Here is a 19766-nt window from a genome sequence, read left to right as displayed (position 1 = left end):
TCTTTTACTCCTTGTTCCACAATTTTACTCGTTTTCAAAAAGTCAATGCAAGATTCCAACATGGCCTCTTCAGGGTGTGAACAACCCCCATCAGCCACCACCGGATCCACTTGTTCAACCAGATCTTGAGAAGCAGTCACAACATTCAAGCAAAAATCCTCCTGTTTCTGTGGTAAATCTCGGCATTGTAAAAAATCCTTGAAAGCTAAAAAGAAAAACAATATTTTTGTTATAATGAAACATTGTTATATTATAGCTATTCCCAGAAACATCATTTTACCTTACAAATATAACAAGTATAGTAATGTCTGGTTTCTACAGAATATTCTTTAAAAAAATATTTTGAGTCTTTATATTTTAGTGGATTCTCCATGCTAGTACATGTAGTCCTTGACCTATGACTGTTCGTTTAATGACAGTTTAAAGTTATGATGATCTTGGAAACAGTGATTTTGTCCTTACACTTATGACTATTGCATCATCCCATGGTCATGTGATCGCCATTTGAATTCACTTAACAATCATATGATTTGCTTAATGACATTATTTGCTTAACCACATAGTAAAAATGGTCATAAAATTGGGTATGGTGATGTGATGACGTTTTATGATTGCCCTGATTTATGACTGAAAAATCCAGTTCCAATTGTGGTTGTAAGTTTAGGACTGTATTACAGCAAATAATATTATTGTCAGGTGCAAAAAAATCAGAACCATATGGTAAATTCTAGTTAACAAGATTTATTGCTCAAGCCTATATACAACAATCTAGTCAACTAATGGTCAGCACTAAAATAGTGCTAGAATTCTAGGGGGGATGGACTTGGAGCATTTGTGGACATGTAATGATTCTAGGCTGAATGCTCTCTTGATTCTGCCCCCAGGCTCTCTCTTGAAATTTTTCTATTGGATTCCTGTAGGAAAATGGGTTTGACAGGTTACTAGTGATGCCTCCTATAATTTCAATATTGGTCCTAGTTTGTGGCCAATAATGTAAGAGTGGCCCAATATTGACCGTCTTATGGTCTCCATGTACCACAGTACAACTAGGATGGTATCCTATTTTACAAAAGATACCATCTGATGGTGGCCTATATGGAATGTGTTGTCCAATCCAAGTTTGGATTGGACAAAGCATCATGAAATGAAAGAGGTTGAAGTTGTCAGTCAACAATTAACTACAATAGAGTAGGCTCAGAATTCACACAATCCTAGTCTTCCCATGGTAATGCAATAGATTTTATTTTTATTTACATTATTTATTTTTAAAAGTATTTATTCATAACTATATAAATAAAATATGCACATTTAATGCAAAACTGATGAAGTTTCTATTTACTTTTTAGATAACATTATTTCTCTTTTGTGATAACTAGCAACTATCTTACCTGCCATCAAGTTTCAAAAGTACCCAAACTATTGGGTCTTTTTCATAAATGACAAATATTTGTATGTCTTAAGCAAATCTAAATTCTTGAAAAAAAATTCTTAAAAGCATATTTTCAGTTTGCATCATTAGATTTTTTTTGAGAGCAGTCTTCTTTTTTTGCAAGCAGATTTTGTTCTTCTGCTCATACTGTTTGTCACGTTTGTGTTAAGGTGAAAAAGTCAGCAAAACATTAATGCTTTTGAGGTTTGGCTTTGTGACTTGTTTGCTTTGAGCTGAAGGAACATTGTTCAGATTTTCCCTGCATATTCATTTTTGTCACTAAATAGATTCATTTTGGCTATGCTTGTGTCCCTTTTCATGTTCCCTTTCTTTGAACATTTTGCGTTATTGAATTTCATTGGCAAATATTCATGGAAATGAATTTCAAAGCTAAAGACATGAGCATGCTTATTATTGTTTCCAATTGTACCCACCCTGCCTTAGATGCTTATAAACATGAAGGGCAGTTTTATATCCATGTGGACAAGACGTTAATAAATTGTATACATTTCTTTGGTCACTGGTGATAAACTTAAGAGTAAATCTATATGTCATCACATTAAAGAAAAATATATTTCAACCATATAGATAACACAGTTAAAAATTGCTTATGGTCAGATAATCAGAGAGCCACAAAAAACCCATTCCATTCACAAACACATACAGTTAATTAGCAGTGACTACAAGAAAAATGTCTGAAAACCTACTTTGATTTTATTTTGATTGATTGATTGATTAACTGACTGACTATAGGCCATCACATTGTTGTTGATTCTTAGCAACTATATAGATAGATTTTCAGCATGACAATCTGTCCCTCACCTGGTCTTTCAGGTCTTTTCAATGGTGCATTCATTACTCCTATAATTGAGTCCATCCACCTTGCTGCTGATTGTCTTCTCTTTTCTTCCAGCTTTCCGAGTACAGTATTAGAGCCATCTCCAAGTTAAGTCCTCGCATAACATGTTCACAATCGAATAATTTAAACCTCATCATTTGTGCCTCTGGATTGCTTTGTTTTTGATGATATATCAGGTTGTTTTCTTGGCTATCCAAGGCATCCTCAAGAGTCTTCTCCAACACTAAAGTTTAGAAATGTCAGTACTCTTCCTATCCTGCTTTTTCAAAGTCCATTTTTGCTTCTTCAAAGTCCATTTTGCCTTTATTCTGGCTGTAAATTACAAAATCCTGGCAAATCCTGCAGCAACAAAAATTCATGCATCTAGGTTACTACAAAAGGAAGAAGAATGAGAAGGTTTTTTTTTAAAAAAAAACAAACAAACAAGTAATGTGCCATTTGGTGGGTATTGTCCCTGTCCAAAACTGACACCATATTGTTTCAATTTCCCCCCTACTTTTGGACAATTGAAATTGAAGAGCTGATAAGCCTAATGAGAAAGAGCTCCCTCCAGTGGCAAAGGGCTTACTCCACAGAGCTTCCAGCATTTCCAACTGAAGTCAATTTCAGACTGTTTTGAACTATGTTTCAAGTGGAAACAAATCAATTTATCTGCCAAAAAGCGACATATAACATGGGGTCACAGGTATGGAGCCAATCAAGGAGCAGTGCAAACATTACAGACTAACTAATCTTCTCTTCAATGTCTGATGAAAATTTTAACGTATCATGGAAACCTGCATATTAATTGAGATTGCAGTAATGATTAATACAGCTATCTAATCTTTAAGGACTCAGTCTAAAAAAGAGCAAGTTCAGCATGTTACATGCTACTCTGTTCCCATTTCACAGACTTCAAACTTTCAGGCTGAGTGCCCCACTTGGGCAATTAGAATTAAGACAGTAGAATAATCCTGAATGAGATATTTTATTATTCTTAATTCAGTGCAATTGAAGTATCAAGAGAATGTGATGGTTGCAGGATTGAAAAAGCCTGAGTCTTCCCTGTCCAGAGCTAATCCCTTGAAGCAGACTTTCCCAACCTTGGCAACTTTAAGACACATGGACTTCAACTCCCAGAATTCCCCAGCCAGCATGGTTGGCTGGGAAAATCTGGGAGTTGAAGTCCACATGTCTTAAAGTTGCCAAGGTTGGGAAACCATGCCTTTAAGTGAGAGATGACCATTGCTGTTTCCCCAATGAATAGAAAAAGGAATTGTTCTATGGGGCATGTACTTCTGGTTAACATTTTTTAAAATCTGATTTTCTAAAATTGAGAAACCTAATGGGATATAATCAATCAACAAATACCATGGGAAACTTTCAACTTTATTAGAAGATTATTGTTTGCTTGCAGCCTAAGTATGTAGTGATATTGATAGCTTAGGGCAGGGGTAGGCAACCTTGGCTCTTTTAAGACGCATGGCTGTCTCAGGAATACTGGGAGTTGAAGTCCATGAGTCATAAAAGAGCCAAGGTTGCCTACCCCTGGCTTAGGGAATCAGGCGGTACTAAATTTTTCAGACTCTGAATATATCTGAAAATATTAATCCAATTCAGAATCAAATATATATATATATATGATATTCAGAGGAGATAGCATGTCTTTCACATTTCTCATTGCTTCTGCCTCTCCCTCTTGTCCTGCATTTTCATGAGAAAGTCTATATAGAAATATCACAAAAGAACATTTCAATGGGAAAATACCAGAAGAATCATTTGCTTGTGAAAATTGCCTCAGTGTAACCTCTAGGGCACACTCTCTGTGTTGTTTTTATTCTTAAAATCAATAAACACTTCAGGGATGAGAAGAAGAAAGGCACTATACAGTAGTACACACAGTGTGTGGTTCTGGCACTTTAAGCCAAGAGAGAGAGAACCTGTAAAAAAGCACAGTGAACAAGAGAGTTATGTGTGTGGCCATGTGATTCAAAATGGAAGACATGTGTCACACTACAGATCTGTGTGACTTGGCAAGCATGCACTAGACAGGAGCTGTGGGTCTTCTGGATTTTCCACCACCCTTCATATTCTTGGCTGTCATCTTAATCCATTTTAAAATCCACCCTTTCCAGTGATTTGATTCCTCCTTTTCCCCTCCCCCTCCCTCCCCCTCTTCCTCTTCCAGAGCAGCCAGAAAGCAGCATCTGGAGCAACTGCAAGCTGTTCAGATGCAGATCTGCAGCACAAGACACTCAGGGGAAACCTTGGCTCCTCTTGCTTCATATGGGTGGCCAAGAATGTGTCCAATATGTATCATCTTTGCTAGCCCACACAAGGGCTCCATGATGGATCTCTTCTGGAACTTGGATATTAACATATTCCTCTGCGCTGGCATTTAATTATGATGAGAAAGTGTTACACTCTGTGTGATGTCTGAACAGTGGCCCGAAACCATAATGTATATAAAGAGTTTCTATAGAAGATTAACTGTGTGTAGGCGTGAGTGCATGCACTGTGGCTTTCTTATAAAAAAACATGTCTTGAGTAAATCTTCTTCTGCTTCTTTGGCAGAACTTCCTATTTTAGCAGCCTGTCTCTATCACTTGTCATATTTATTATGAAGGGGGCTCGGGTTTTCTTTCTTTCTAAACAAGCTTCACTAATCCATAACTGTGAATATCACTTCTCCTTGAAGTAAATTAGGAGTTTTCCAATCATTATAGAATTGGTAATGGCTTGCAGTACTCCATTTGCAGCCAAAAAGGAGCCTGTGTTTCACTTTAGATTATATTCCCTTTTACTGTATGGTAATAGTGAAGCCCACCGGACTTGCAAGGGTACCACATCAATTGAAAGCATATCCTACACACAGCATTATCTCTAAATCAAAAAGAGCCAGATATTATCTGCTCATAGGAACATTCTGAAATCCTCCCCTCCAAAGTATCTTAGCAATAGATTGTGAGGCTCAGCCTAATAGGAAGAAGTAGCAAACACAATGGCTGTATTCATCCTATTAATTCCTATGTGATACCATTCTTCCTAATGGGAGAAATGAAGATGTGGATTGATGGGACTATTGAAGAAATACATCAAATGACATGAATAAATAAATAAATAAATACTCTGGCTAACTCTGAATGACTCATGACAATCAAAGAAATTACAATAAAATCTTTAAAAGATAAAAAGTGGCAACTGGCCTGGATGGCCTGAATAATAGCAGATGGGGGGGGGGTGTCATTTGAATCTTGGGAGATCCTACCAGAGGACAGGCACTGTAATAGAGAAGGTATTCCAATGGAGGGTTCCAGTGGAGGACCTTGTTTAATCAAAGGAACCCAGAGCATGCCAACCTTGCAGGATCAAATCTGCCAGGGAGGTACTATGGTAGACAAGCTGTGGTCCCTCAAGTAACCAGGCCCTCTACCATGTGGGGCTTTATTGATAGCAACCAGTACCTTGAATTGTACCTATAAGCACACTGGCAACTGGTGCAAGCTTGTAGTGTTATATAGGCATACTGAGGCAGATCCATCTCTGTTTGTGCAACTGCATTATGGACCATTTGAAACTTCTGTGTGATCTTCAAGGGCAACTCCACGTAGAGCACATTGCATCAGTCAAACTGTGATAAATATCAACAGGAAACTGCTGATGCCCAGCTATTTCACACACACACACACACACACACACACACACACACACACACACACACACCCCCAATACAATACTGCACTGAGACTCACCAAGGAACAAAAGCAAATGATTAGAAAGAGAAATTCAAATAAAACTATCATAAAATTCCTAGATAACTATATCTAAATACAGTTAAGGCTTTTGATTCAGGTTTTTCCAGAATCAATTCAACTTAGATAAATCTATGAAAACATTTTCTAAAATGTTTCTCTGTTTAAAACCCACTTTGCTTTTCATCCAAAAGGTCATCTGTGGTAAATGTTTATTAGGCAGCACCAAATAAATGGTAGCATTTCTTTTGATTGCTCATACAGGTCCCATATCTGTAATTTTATCTTTCATCTCTAAATACTATTCTGATTTTTTACTTCAGGTTGGCTCTAACATGTTGTATTAAAAGGATTTATAAGTAATATAGCTGTGTACAAACTTTCTGTCAAAAAAAAAATAGTTATACTTTGTATATAACACTTGAACTCTTAAGAAATCATTTAGAAGTTCTGAATATGTAGTGGATCCTTTTCTCTCTCTCTTATGACTCAGGTTAAAGGATCAAAAAGGTAGCTTTTATAGCCTGTCCTCAGCAAGACATGATGTCACAAAAATGGAAACACCTTCCTGGAGTTTTCATGGCACCAATTGTGCCCTCATGAACTGAAAGAGTGTATAAATCATGCCATATATTTTGTCACTATTCCTGATTGCCTTCCCAACTGATGCCAGCAGGGACAACAACTGTATTTGCATGAAAATTATGGGAGTTTGTAGTACAACTTATCCAGAAATATCTGTTTGAGGAAATTGCTTAATTTCTTTTCTTTGTTTAAACTTTTATTACCATTTTCCCACTAAGACAGTTTATTCGTAATATTATGAACGGCTAGATTTGTAGAGTAGTCTAGAAGTACATTTGATAAAAGCATGAACTTACGGTATACTTAATGAAACCAAGTTTATTTATATGTAATCCAACGATGAGACTTTTGAGGTAGCAATCTGTTTCTGAAAGTCTGTTTCTACCAGTGGTGGGATTCAGCCAGTTCGCACCACTTCGGCAGAACTGGTAGCTAATTTTTTGTTGCCCAGGCCCAGAATGGACTTCCGAAAGCGGCATCCACACAGAGAACCGGTGGTTCACATATTTGAATCTCACCACTGGTTTATACCCTTTATATAAATGCCTTTATATAAGTGTATTGGCAAAAGAGATTTTAAAATGGAACTGAATAAAATGACTATCAGGGAAATATAGTTAGAATTGTTGAAGATTAAATAATGCAAACTGAAGAACTGGCTTTTTAAAATTAAAATTAATTTTAAAATTAATAACAATAGCGTAGATTGTTTTCACTCGTAACCCCCCTTGGGTCATAGTTTCATAGAGATTTCCTTACCAGATTCTTCAATGTCTTTAACAACCACAGAGCTTATAATGTCCTGCCTTCACTGGAATATAGCCCATGTTGAACTGTATAACATAGTCAAACATCAGTGGTTGCTACCAGGAAGTGCTTTTATGACATTTTGTATTATGACATAAAATCTTTATGATTATTTTTATGTCATAAAATGTTTAACACAATTCAATTTGAAATTTGAAATTATGGCTTTCAAATTTTGGACATATTCTGTAAGTTAGCCCATTTAAAAAACATTGGTTCAAAAATTGTCCTACAGTGCACCTTTTTGACCAGTTAAAGCAGAGATGGGAAACTTCAGGTCCCAGAATTCCTGAGCCAGCCATGCTGTCATAAAGGTGCCATTGTTTTCCACTCCTGAGTTAAAGGAATGAGAGGCTTTAGTGGTATATAGATAGAAAAGCATTAAGTGATTATGAATACATACAGATTTAAATTTGCTTTTGATTAGCATCAGAACTAACTTTTCTGAACGTGAAAAAGTGTAAGAGTAGAGAGGAACTGGATGACTTCTACTTTGGTGGTAATGGAACTTTCTTGGTGTCCTTAATATTTCACTTCTCTTAATTCAATCCCAAAACAACCAACTTGTCCAGAAATCCTGCTGGGTACTTGGGCCATATGAAGGGGAGAGAAGTCATTTGCTTTCTGGATAACAGTTCCCAGACGTTCCAAGTGGATTTACCCAATATGGGGAAAGATGTCAGCCCTCCCCAAAGGCTGCAGCACAAACACTGCAGCGCTCTTATAGAATGTATGGATCAGATAGAAAAACTACAGGGCTTTCCATCCCAGCCGTGTAGCCTTGCTGATTTCCCTTCCCCCATGGCGAGTGAGCAAATGAAAGGCATAAAGTTGCTGCAGAAATTTCTTAGTATGACTCCTCCACAGACCTTTCAAAGGAAGAGAAAGAGGTGCATTTACATGGGATCCAGACTGTATAGAAGGAGGGGAGAGCATTCTCCTTTGAGCTTCACAATTTCCTGTCCTCGAATATTGTATGTGTTTCTTCCCATTTTTGCATTTATATACCTGTCATTTTGCCAAAGCATGCGAGGCAGATTATTATTTAAAAACAAAACAAAACAAAAAATACAGAGTAAAAACAGCTGTTTTGTCAAGCCACTGGCAGCTTCTTTAAACATTGATGGGCTCAGGAGCCTGGACTTCTCTTTAGCCTGCCTTCTTGGGGTGCATAATTATTTTTGAATTTTAAAAAAAGAGGATAGAGTAGAAGCTACCCAGGTATTCTTGGAATCAAATAAGTCAGAGGCAGTTTGCTTTTCTCTCTCTGGACTATCCAGGGAGAAGTGATGAAATTTGGAAACCCCAATAGCCTGCTTCAAGGCTTTGTAAGATATAGCTGCTGGTTAAAGTCAGGGTTTATTTTTCTGAGCTAATTATTATTAATATTATTGGCTGCATATATAACCCTGTTTGGCTGATGGTCAAAGGAAGATTTTAACTATGTACCCATCATTTTTCTTTTTCCAGCTTTTTTGATTAGGCAATTTTTTTCAGTATTATCTGGGAATGAATAATAATTCAAGTCTGTATGTATCTATTCAGTCCCAATGAGCTTTCTCCTACATTAAATGTATAGTTTAATTATATAGTTATAGTTTAAATCAGAGTTCCCAAAGTGGTCAATACTAACTACCAAGGATCAATAGGACTATCCAAGAGACCTTGTTGCTGTTAGTTAAAGTAGTAGTTATTAAATTAATTTCATATAATAAATGTTTGGGTGTTCAATCTGAAACTTCACGAAGAGGTTGATGAGGTGAAGAGTTGGGGACCTTTCTTTAAATAATGGGCAAGGAAATCCAATGTTGGAAGTCTCTAGCATGTCCAACAGATATCTAAGTTCCTTCTAATATTACATAATAGCTAGACATAACATTTGATTACTTCTTAAGTTGTCAAATTATTCTCAATTGGAGGACATGGTTTAGGGCTGGGAGCCTGGCAACAAACAATCCTCATCTTGCTCTCCTTAATGGAGTTTTTGATAGTAAAATAAGATAAAGGCTTATGGTGGCAAAGTGGGAACAATGCCCACTTTGGCCTTTGGGGTGTAGTCCCAATGTCTCAAAATAGTTTTGATTATATAATGATTACAAACTCCCAAATCATCCTGCAAATCTTTTACAAGATTTGGGAGTAAGCCCCATGAAAACTGAATTAGTTTTGGATAGGTTTGCATAGGTATGAAAAATAAAGATTGATTTATATTCCAAATGTAAGTATTTTCCTCAGGTACTAAGGCTGAGATGTTGATGGAATTGGCACAATTGGAGTTTTATTGAGCCCACAATGTTGTAAATAGGTTTTTATAATTGTATTATGTTTTGTTTGCGTGTGCAGGATTTCATCTGGTAGATTAGCTATAAGAAATAAATTAAATAAATAAATAAGCTTTCTAAAAGATGATAATTTTTTTGAAGTTTTATAGTGTATAGCTTATGGGTCCTGACATATACTTGCACAAAGAATCCTGACTTTTTTTTTTTAAAGAAGTTTGATGTAAACTTACTGAACTTGGATTTGTATTGCCCTATTTTTACCATCTGGGAGCTATTGAACAATAATGAATTGACCTCATTCTCTTTTGACAAGCATAATCTTACCAATCTGAGAGTCTGAATGGACTACTGTTCCTTTAACAACTGAAAAGAAAATATTGTCAGGTACAGCTGTTGGGACTGAAGAAACTGCATCCCAAAATTCTTTCTCTATACCAGTCTTAGGGGTATAAAAGTTCACTGAGAGCCCAAATTGTCAGAATAAAGGAATGCTTCAAGAAACTAGCAGAAGGTGTTTTTATTAGGTATTCAGAAAAACTGATCATTCTGAGGGTGTTCTTTGGTCTTAAAATGCTCTTTTATTTTCTTTAAAAAAAGATTCTAGAAAGTTGTTATTGCCTTTGGGTCCTTCCTTCCTTCCTTCCTTCCTTCCTTCCTTCCTTCCTTCCTTCCTTCCTTCCTTCCTTCCTTCCTTCCTTCCTTCCTTCCTTCTTTGTATTTTTATTTTCACTTCATGTTATTTATAGATGTCTTATAGATATAAACCCAAAAGACAAAAGATAAAGTTAATATAGGTAAAAATAACTTAGCTAAGGACATTTCAGGAAGTACTGTATTTCCTGTGATGGCTTTACCATCTATGTTATTATTTTGAGAATATGGGCCAAACAGGTGATGATTGAAAATGATTCAAAGTATATGATAAGGAATTAATTTATAAATATATCAATATTCTCACAGGTTGTGGGTATTCTATTACTATACACTACAGCAATAATGAGGCATCCCTTAATTTTTGTAGTGTCCATTTCTAACAGACTCAAAGGATCTGATATTACTTTTGAAAGCCTTAAGGTTTTTCTCTATTCCTCTTATACCAAATAGAATCAAAGCAATTATTAGAGTTTATTTCTTACACTTTCCATTTGTTCAGGACCAAGTTATTGTTTTTCTTCCCTTAAAGGCTCCTTCATTCCCATCAAGGTTATTTCCTAATTCACTAGGAATGTCTAGGAATATTTTATATTTCTGGAACTGAGAAATGAGTAAATAAATGTAATGTTTATATATATATTTGTATTCATAGGGGATGGATGAGATTAAAAAGGCAGGGCCAAGAAGTTTAGACAGGTGTGCTAAATATTATATGGATATGTCTAAGTTAGATTACTATGATTGGTGCATCTTTGCCATTAAGCACTGAATGAACTTATTAAGCACTGAATTGTTCAGCCATGATGTTGTTGGCTATAAAATAAAGCTACAAACTACCAAAATAAAAAAGCAAGAATTCAATGTATAAACAGGTTTGTATTTAGAGGAGCTACATATACCAGTTCTGAAGTAGTTGCTGACAAATACTTTCCTTGAATAGTGAACTCAGCATCTAAAGAAGAGCCAAAATAGAGACAACACTCTCCTGTCTTTATCTTTGAAAACCTTCATGAAGAATTTACAGGACACAACTTCATTTTTCATTGATACACTTGGGCTGAAGCTTTTTTTCCCCATCTTCACTTTCAATGCAAGTGAAACATATGTATAAGTGTGAAGAGGTACACCCTAACTGACTCCAGCTTCCTGCTCATATGGAAAGGTTCAACATTTTCTGATTATGAAAATAATTTGAAAAAGGGCTTTCTTTTCCTGAAATATCTTATTCATATATTACTTTTTAAAGAAAAAAAAACCCTTGTTTCTTTCTCAAAATTCAAATGTTTTAAATATATTTTATGTCACTATAAAAAAACCTTGATTCTTGAAAACACAAACAAATATGCATTGTGTTAAAATATATTTTAAATTCTTTCATGTTCAAAAGAATGACATGTTTGCCCTTCTTTAAAAAGAATCTTCTAACTTGGACTTCCGGTTTTGCACCATAGTGCATGGCTGCAGGATTGCAGAGCTCCACATCCCATGGCTACTTTCGCCCTGCCAGGGGACCCTAAATGGGTCAAAAGTTGCCCTGGAGAATCGACAAAGAAAGAGGGGTTTTCTGATGAACACGGAATGATGGCGGTTGATCTGTTCAATCCGGGAGAAGCCCTCTAACCCAACAGGAGAAAGGCTAGCTGCACACCAGTGTCTAGCCCAAGCTATTTGTAGCTGAAGTCCAAGAACACAAATTAGAACAACGGTGAACAGCATGCTTGAAATTGGATGAGAGTATCGATCTTCTCTCTTCTATTTTGTAACTGATTCCTTGGGAAAGATCCCCAAAGTAAGAAAGCCTCCGAAAGTGAAGGGAGGGGACTACACCCCCATTCCTCCATAGATGGAAGTGGCGAATTAACTTTTAAGAGGGAAAGAAATATATTGAAATGAAATCTATAATACTACAGTCTGGATAAATCTAGAAACTAAGAAAATTGTTAAGATTTTACACCCTAAAGGGTTCTGATGAAATTATATATATATATATAAAAATAAGAAGGACTTTTTGTTTGAAAAAGCTGGAAAACAAACAACTACTAACATCTAGTGGAGAATTAGAGTATAGAACATCAACAAGACTGATTCAGAAATTGGCAAGATGCCCAGAAACAAAGAATAATCTGTTCCCTTGAACTTTAATAACTCTCAAGAAGATAGCTGGGAACAAAGAAAGAAAACATACTGAGTCAGCCGTAAGATTAAAAAGTGTTTGCAGAAAAAGAAATACGCTGACTGCTGTTTAAGCCCAAGAATTGTTTACAGAAAAAGAAAAACTTTGACTCTTGGCTAATCTCTCGGGGAGATTTACAGGAAGGACTCAAGGTGGCTAAATATACTAGATTGCAATTTTGACTGGTTGATAACTGACCCCTAAATAGAAGAACTCTGATAAAATACTGCTTTCACTGATGCCTTGACAACTGGAAACACATTGGATTACAAAAACCATATATAAAGATAAGAACTATACATGATTGGGTTGTTTGGATTCTGAGATTGGCTGGTTTAACAAGGCTAATCATAGAGACTATGGCACTGATGTAAGACTATTTGGAGGGGGAGACAATATGGATATTATATATTTATCAAAAAATGACAGGAAACCACATCTAATATCTTCTCCTAAAAGATCTAGCCTGGAATATCAGATACTCCAGAAGCAATATTCCAAGACAAGACAAATACCTTTCAGGAGGAAATGTATGCAATGCTACAACAGATACAAATGACAATGACTTCAAACCATGAGGAGATCAAAAACAACTTTGATGACATAAATGAGCACATCTCCAATCTAAACTTACAATAAAAAAACTCTCAGAAAATGACGATAAAGAATGAACAAACAAATCAGATAATAGAACACAAACCTGAAGAAAATGACTTAAACTGTGAAGCTACAAATGAAGAAAATTACAACTTAACACAAACAGGAAAAAAATCTACAAGATTTTGCCATAACAATAAAAATGGAAAAGATACTTTATTTGTTAGGATGTCAAAACAAACCAAAACAAGAAGGAAGATTTAACAAAATGGACTAGAACTGCCAGGAGAATCATTAGAGTTTGGGAGATAAAAAGCATATGTCCTACGCAATTTGTCTTTCTCACTCCCAACAATACCCACAAAAATACAGGAACTTTCTGGCAAGCGAAATATATTAACTTGGAAAACTACTTGGCAAAAGAAGAAGGCCAGAGTTAGATTCAAAGTAGCATAGTATTTTTTACAATATATGAAATGTAAAAATATTGGGATATATATGTAAATGAAAAGTTTGAAATTTAAAAGTAATTAATTTGAAGACAACTAGGACTGAGGAATGACCGAAATATTGAGGGGAAATTAAACTTAAACAAGAATTTTTGAAAACAGGATATAATAATAATAATAATAGTAATAATAATAGTAATAATAATAGTAATAATAGTAATAATAGTAATAATAGTAATAATAGTAATAATAGTAATAATAGTAATAATAATAATAAAGTTGGAAGGGACCTTGGAGGTCATCTAATCCAACCCCCTGCTCAGGCAGGAAACTCTATATCATTTTGGACAAATGGCTGTCCAGTCTCTTCTTAAAAACTTCCAGTGTTGGAGCATTCACCGCTTCTGGAGGCAGGTTGTTCCACTGGTTAATTGTTCTAACTGTTAGAAAGTTTCTCCTTAGTTCTAGGTTGCTTCTCTCCTTGATTAGTTTCCATCCGTTGCTTCTTGTCCTGCCTTCAGGCGCTTTGGAAAATAGCTTGATTTCCTCTTATTTGTGGCAGCCCCTGAGATATTGGAACACTGCTATCATGTCCCCCCTCGTCCTTCTCTTCGTTAAACTAGATATACCCAATTCCATCAACCTTTCCTTATATGTTTTAGCCTCCAGTCCCCTAATCATCTTTGTTGCTCTTCTCTGTACTCTTTTTAGAGTCTCAACATCTTTTTTACATCGTGGTGACCAAAAATGGATGCAGTATTCCAAGTCTGGCCTCACCAAGGCATTGTAAAGTGGTATTAATACTTCATGTGATCTTGATTCTATCCCTCTGTTAATGCAGCCCAGCACTGTGTTGGCCTTTTTGGCAGCTGCAGCACACTGCTGGCTCATATTTAAGTGATTGTCCTCTAGGACTCTAAGATCTCTCTCACAGTTACTACTATTGAGCAAGGTACCCCCTATACTATACCTGTACATTTGGTTTTTCTTGCCTAAATGTAGAACCTTGCTTTTTTCACCATTGAATTTCATTTTGTTAGATAGCGCCCAGTGTTCAAGTCTGTCCAGATCCTCCTGTATCTTAAGCCTGTCTTCTGGAGTGTTGGCTATTCCTGCCACCTTGGTGTCGTCTGCAAATTTTGATGAGTTGTCCATCTATCCCCTTGTCCAAATCGTTGATGAAGATGTTGAAGAGCACTGGGCCCAGAACAGAGCCCTTGGGCACCGCACTACACACTTACCTCCATGTAGATGCATTTCCATTGAGGACCACACGCTGAGTACGGCCGGTCAGCCAGCTACGAATCCATCTGGTGGTGATGCTGTCTAACCCATATTTTTCTATCTTATCGAGTAGTACGTTGTGATCTACTTTATCAAATGCCTTACTGAAGTCCAAGTAAATTATATACACAGCATTCCTCTGATCCACTAATTTTGTCACTTTGTCAAAGAATGCAATAAGATTTGTCTGGCATGATCTGTTTTTGACAAACCCATGTTGGCTTTTAGTAATGACTTTGTTTGCCTCTAGGTGTTCGCTGATTCGTTGTTTGATTATCTTTTCCAGAATCTTCCCAGGTATTGAGGTCAGGCTGATAGGTCTGTAATTTCCTGGATCCATTTTTTTTCCTTTTTGAGGATGGGAACTACATCAGCTCTTTTCCAGTCCTCTGGTAGTTCCCCAGTGCTCCAGGATCTTTGAAAAATATAGTTCAGTGGTTCTGAGATCACATCTGCCAGTTCCTTGAGAACCTTGGGGTGTAATCCATCTGGTCCTGGTGATTTGAACTCGTCTAGGCTGGACAGGTGCTCACTTACCATTTTCTTGTCTATCTTAACTTGTGTTTCTATTCTGTTCTTTATGGCACTATTTTTGATAGGTTGGTCTGTTTTTTCCCTTTGTGTAAAGGCAGATGCAAAAAAACGAGTTAAATAGTTCTGCTTTCTCCCTATTGCTTGTCACCTTCTTGCCACTTTCACCCACTAATGGACCAACCATTTCCTTCACTTTTTTCTTGGTTTTTACATGTTGAAAGAAGCTTTTTTGTTGTTGTTATTTTTGACTTTGGTCGCAAGCCTTAGTTCATTTTGAGCCTTAGCTTTCCTCACTTCATCTTTGCAGGCTCGGGCTATTTGCTGATATTCTGACTTAGTATGTGCCCCTCTTTCCACTTTCTATACTTGTCCTTTTTATCTTTCAATTTATCAGAGAGTTCTTTGTGCAGCCATGCTGGTTTCTTTTGAGAGCTGTTATTTTTCCTCTTTGTTGGTATTGTGCTAGACTGGGCTTTTATTATCTCACTTTTCAAAATTTCCCAAGCTTCTTGAGTTGTTTTCCCCTGCAGGATTCTCATCCATGGAATCCTTCCCAAGCCCTCTCTAAGTTTATTGAAATTAGCTCTCTTGAAGTCCAAGACTCTAGTCTGACTGTGTTCTATTGCTTGTGCTTCCATAATGTTGAATTCCAATATTGCATGATCACTACCTCCCAAAGTTCCTGTGGCTTCAACACCTTCTATAATTTCATCTCTGTTAGTGAGAATTAAATCCAAAATGGCTAATCCCCTAGTTAACTTCTCTACTTTTTGGGAGACAAAGTTGTCTGCTAGGTTTGTCAGGAATCTGTTTGATCTTCCACTTGGTGCAGAGTTTGTCTCCCAGTTGATGTCAGGGTAATTAAAGTCCCCATTACTATTGTGATGTGCTTTCTACATACCTTAGTTAGCTGACTAGCAAAAAGTTCATCTATTTCCTCTGTTTGGTTGGGTGGCCTATAGTATATACCTATGGCAATGTCATTTTTGTCCCTTTTATATTGACCCAAATGCATTCAACACAGTTTTCATCATTGATGTGCTCTATTTCTGTAGAGATGTAGTTATTTCTTATATAGAGAGCAATTCCACCTCCTTTTTTATTTGGTCTGTATCTTTTGAATAATTTAAATCCCTCTAGCTGTGTATTCCATTTGTGGGTTTCATCCCATCAAGTTTCCATAATGGCAACAATATCATATCTGCCCTCATTAACCTGAATTTCTAGTTCACCCTGTTTGCTGTTCATACTGTGTGCATTGGTGTATAGACATTTGAGTCCTTTATGACTGGCCCTGTGTTTAGTTTCTATATAACTTGCATGGTGCCTGAGTTCCCCTATTGTCTTACCATCTATTTGGTTAGTGCACTTTGTGTGGCACTCACTATTAAAAGCTTGATTTTGCTTGACAGCAAGGTTGATATTCTTGTCCACACATACATCTATGTTACATGCACTGATAGCCCTATAGTTTTTAGATTGCCGGGGACAGGGATGTTCTGTATCAATTAACTCACTGTCCCCGCTGTTTAGTTTAAATATTACTCCAGAAAATCTGTGAATTTATAGCCAAGTAATTCAGTCCCTTTCTTTGATGGATGCAAACCATCTCTTTTGTACATTTTTTCATTGGACCAGCTACTGACATCATGACTGATATATCCAAAGCCTTCCCCTTTACACCACTCCTTTAACCACATATTAAATTGTGCTATACACTGGCCTTTTCCATTTTGCTCCTTATACAGTGACTTATATAGTGACTTAACAAGATAACTCTTACAAATATAAGTGAAATATAAGCCGATCAAAGAAGATATTATATGTAGATGTTATAAGATAGATAAGCAGTATAGTATCCTTATAACAGTGCTTTTTTTCTAAAAAAAAAAAAAAAAAAAAGGTGCCGGAACTCACATACATCATACAACCCGCCTTGCCTACCCTACAAGGTTCCATCCAAAAAAGGTGCCAGAACTCCGTTCTGGGCGTTCTATGAGAAAAAAAGCCCTGCTTATAACACATGAAATATGAAAATATTGGGATGGTGTATGTAAATGGAAAGCTTGAATATTTAGATAATTAATATTGAGAAAATTATGACTGATAAAAATGGTTTGAATATTAAGGGGAAATTAAGCTTAAATGAGAATTATGAAAATAGGATGCATGATGAACTAATAAGATGATTTTTATAAATACAAGTTGATTCATTGTCATATATGGATGTTATTTGCATAAATATGAAAAAAATGCCCATATTTAATCATTTATGCATTGAAAATATTAATATTTTATTTTTACAAAACTATAACTTTATGCAAGTGATCTATATAGCACAAGATCTAAATAGCTTCTTTAGGTAGAAAGGAATAGTTCCCAACAAGTTTTGCCTTTAGAATACTGATTCTGAAATTCTCCATCTGCTAAAGAGGGACTTCAGTTGCAGAAATATAGCTATATGAGGAAAAGGAAGGAAGGAAGGAAGGAGGAGGAAGAGGAGGAAGAGGAACTCTCACTGCTAAGCCAAAATTACATATTAATACCGAAACAGACACTTAACATGTAATACAAAACACTGTGTTTTACTTGCTAGCAAAATAATGCTTAGGTTCATCAAGCATGTTAGATCCCCATCTGGAGATGCCAGATGTTCAGTCTTGGAATAAGAAGGGCCAAAGAACAAGAAACATTATTACTAACATGTGCTAAATAATTAAAAAAAAAACCAGAGAATATATACAAGAAGTTAATATGTGCTTCATTGATTGTAAAAAGGCCTTTAATTATTTTGACCATGTCAAGCTGTGAAATGCTCTTAAGAAAATAGGAATCCCAGTACATTTCATTGTCATCATGTGAAACCTACACATAAGACAGAAAGCTGCAGTCTGGACAAAATATAGTAAAACAGATTGGTTGGCAAAGATAATGAAGATACTGAGATCTTCTGCCTTGTAGGATCAATTGTCAACAGTAAAGAATAAGCAATCAAGACTAGCAGTTAGTATGCCCACAAAATAGCCAGTTGGTTAAAGTATCAGGCTAGAAACCAGGAGATTGTGAGTTGTTGTCCTACCTTAGGCAAGAAAGCCGGGTGGGTGATTTTGGACCAGGCATGCTCTCTCAACACAACTCACCTCACAGGGTGTTGTTGCGTGCAAAATAGGAGGAGGAAGTAATATTAAGTATGTTTGATGCTTTGAGTTATTAATAAAAATAATAAAGGTAAAATATAAATAATTTAAATTGAATTAAAATTATTAATGAAAGCTTTGGAAAAGATATGGATGGATTTAATGATAGTGGCACTGGGCACATTTGCTGGAATACCTGAAGGAACAGATTATTCAGGTTAGGGGCAGATTATTCTGGACAAGTTATATTTGTATGGTTGACACTGAGTTGAAGGAACATAATGAATAATCAGTTGAGTTTTAATGTCAACAAATGCATTAGCGCAAATCAAGGAAACAAATAAGCAAGAAGCAAAATTCATTCTGACGTTGTTGTTCGTCCATCGATTTTGATGAAGACCTTGACATCTTATGGATTATGGGCCATCAGCGGTGTGTCCGTAGATGGCTGATGAGACCGATGTTAGCACAGAATGTTCTGCCACATACTGAACAGAGAAATGTGGACACTATTGCTTCAGCATTTGCAGCTCTGGCTTTACAGAGTGCTCGCTTCTCTTGTGCCAAGATTGTCCTTCTGTGTTCATATGTCTGGCAACCCTGGTAAACCAGGGTACGCCATGTCGGTCGATCATGCGCCAAAAATTCCCAAGAGATGGTGTCGATATCCAGGGACTTGAGAGATGCTTTCAGTGTGTCTTTGTACTGCTTCTTTTGTCCCCCATGCAATCGCTTTCCTTGAGACAGCTCACCATAGAAGAGCTGTTTAGGGATGCGATGGTCTGGCATCCTTACAACGTGGCCTGCCCAGCGCATCTGGGCTTTCATCAACAGAGTGTGAACTGATGATAGGCCTGCTCTGACGTAGGATAAGACAGGCATACACATATACACAATATACCTTATTTTGTTTTATGTCGTATCTTAATCTCTTTAATTATTTCCCAGTCTTCTCAAGGGTGTTTATTTATTATTTTTTCCTTTATAGTTTCCATTATAGGAATAACAGTAAATAAGGAGATAGTTTTGTTCAGGGAGTAGCCTCAATGAAAATAGTGAATAAATGTTGTGGTGCTTCATAATTCCAAGAACAGCTACATCCAATATACTGTACATTTTGAATAAAAGAGCAACATTCTGATTGCACTCACTAGCTGGTCTTTTCACTTGGAACATGATAAACTCAAATTATGAAATATATTTTGATGTTTTTAAGGGATGGCTTTGATGTATCATCCATATTTT

Source organism: Protobothrops mucrosquamatus, unplaced genomic scaffold (genome assembly GCF_001527695.2).
Source record: "Protobothrops mucrosquamatus isolate PMUCROS unplaced genomic scaffold, P.Mucros_1.0 scaffold197, whole genome shotgun sequence".
NCBI classification, from domain to species: domain Eukaryota; kingdom Metazoa; phylum Chordata; class Lepidosauria; order Squamata; family Viperidae; genus Protobothrops; species Protobothrops mucrosquamatus.
Note: the sequence above shows the minus strand (reverse complement) of the source record.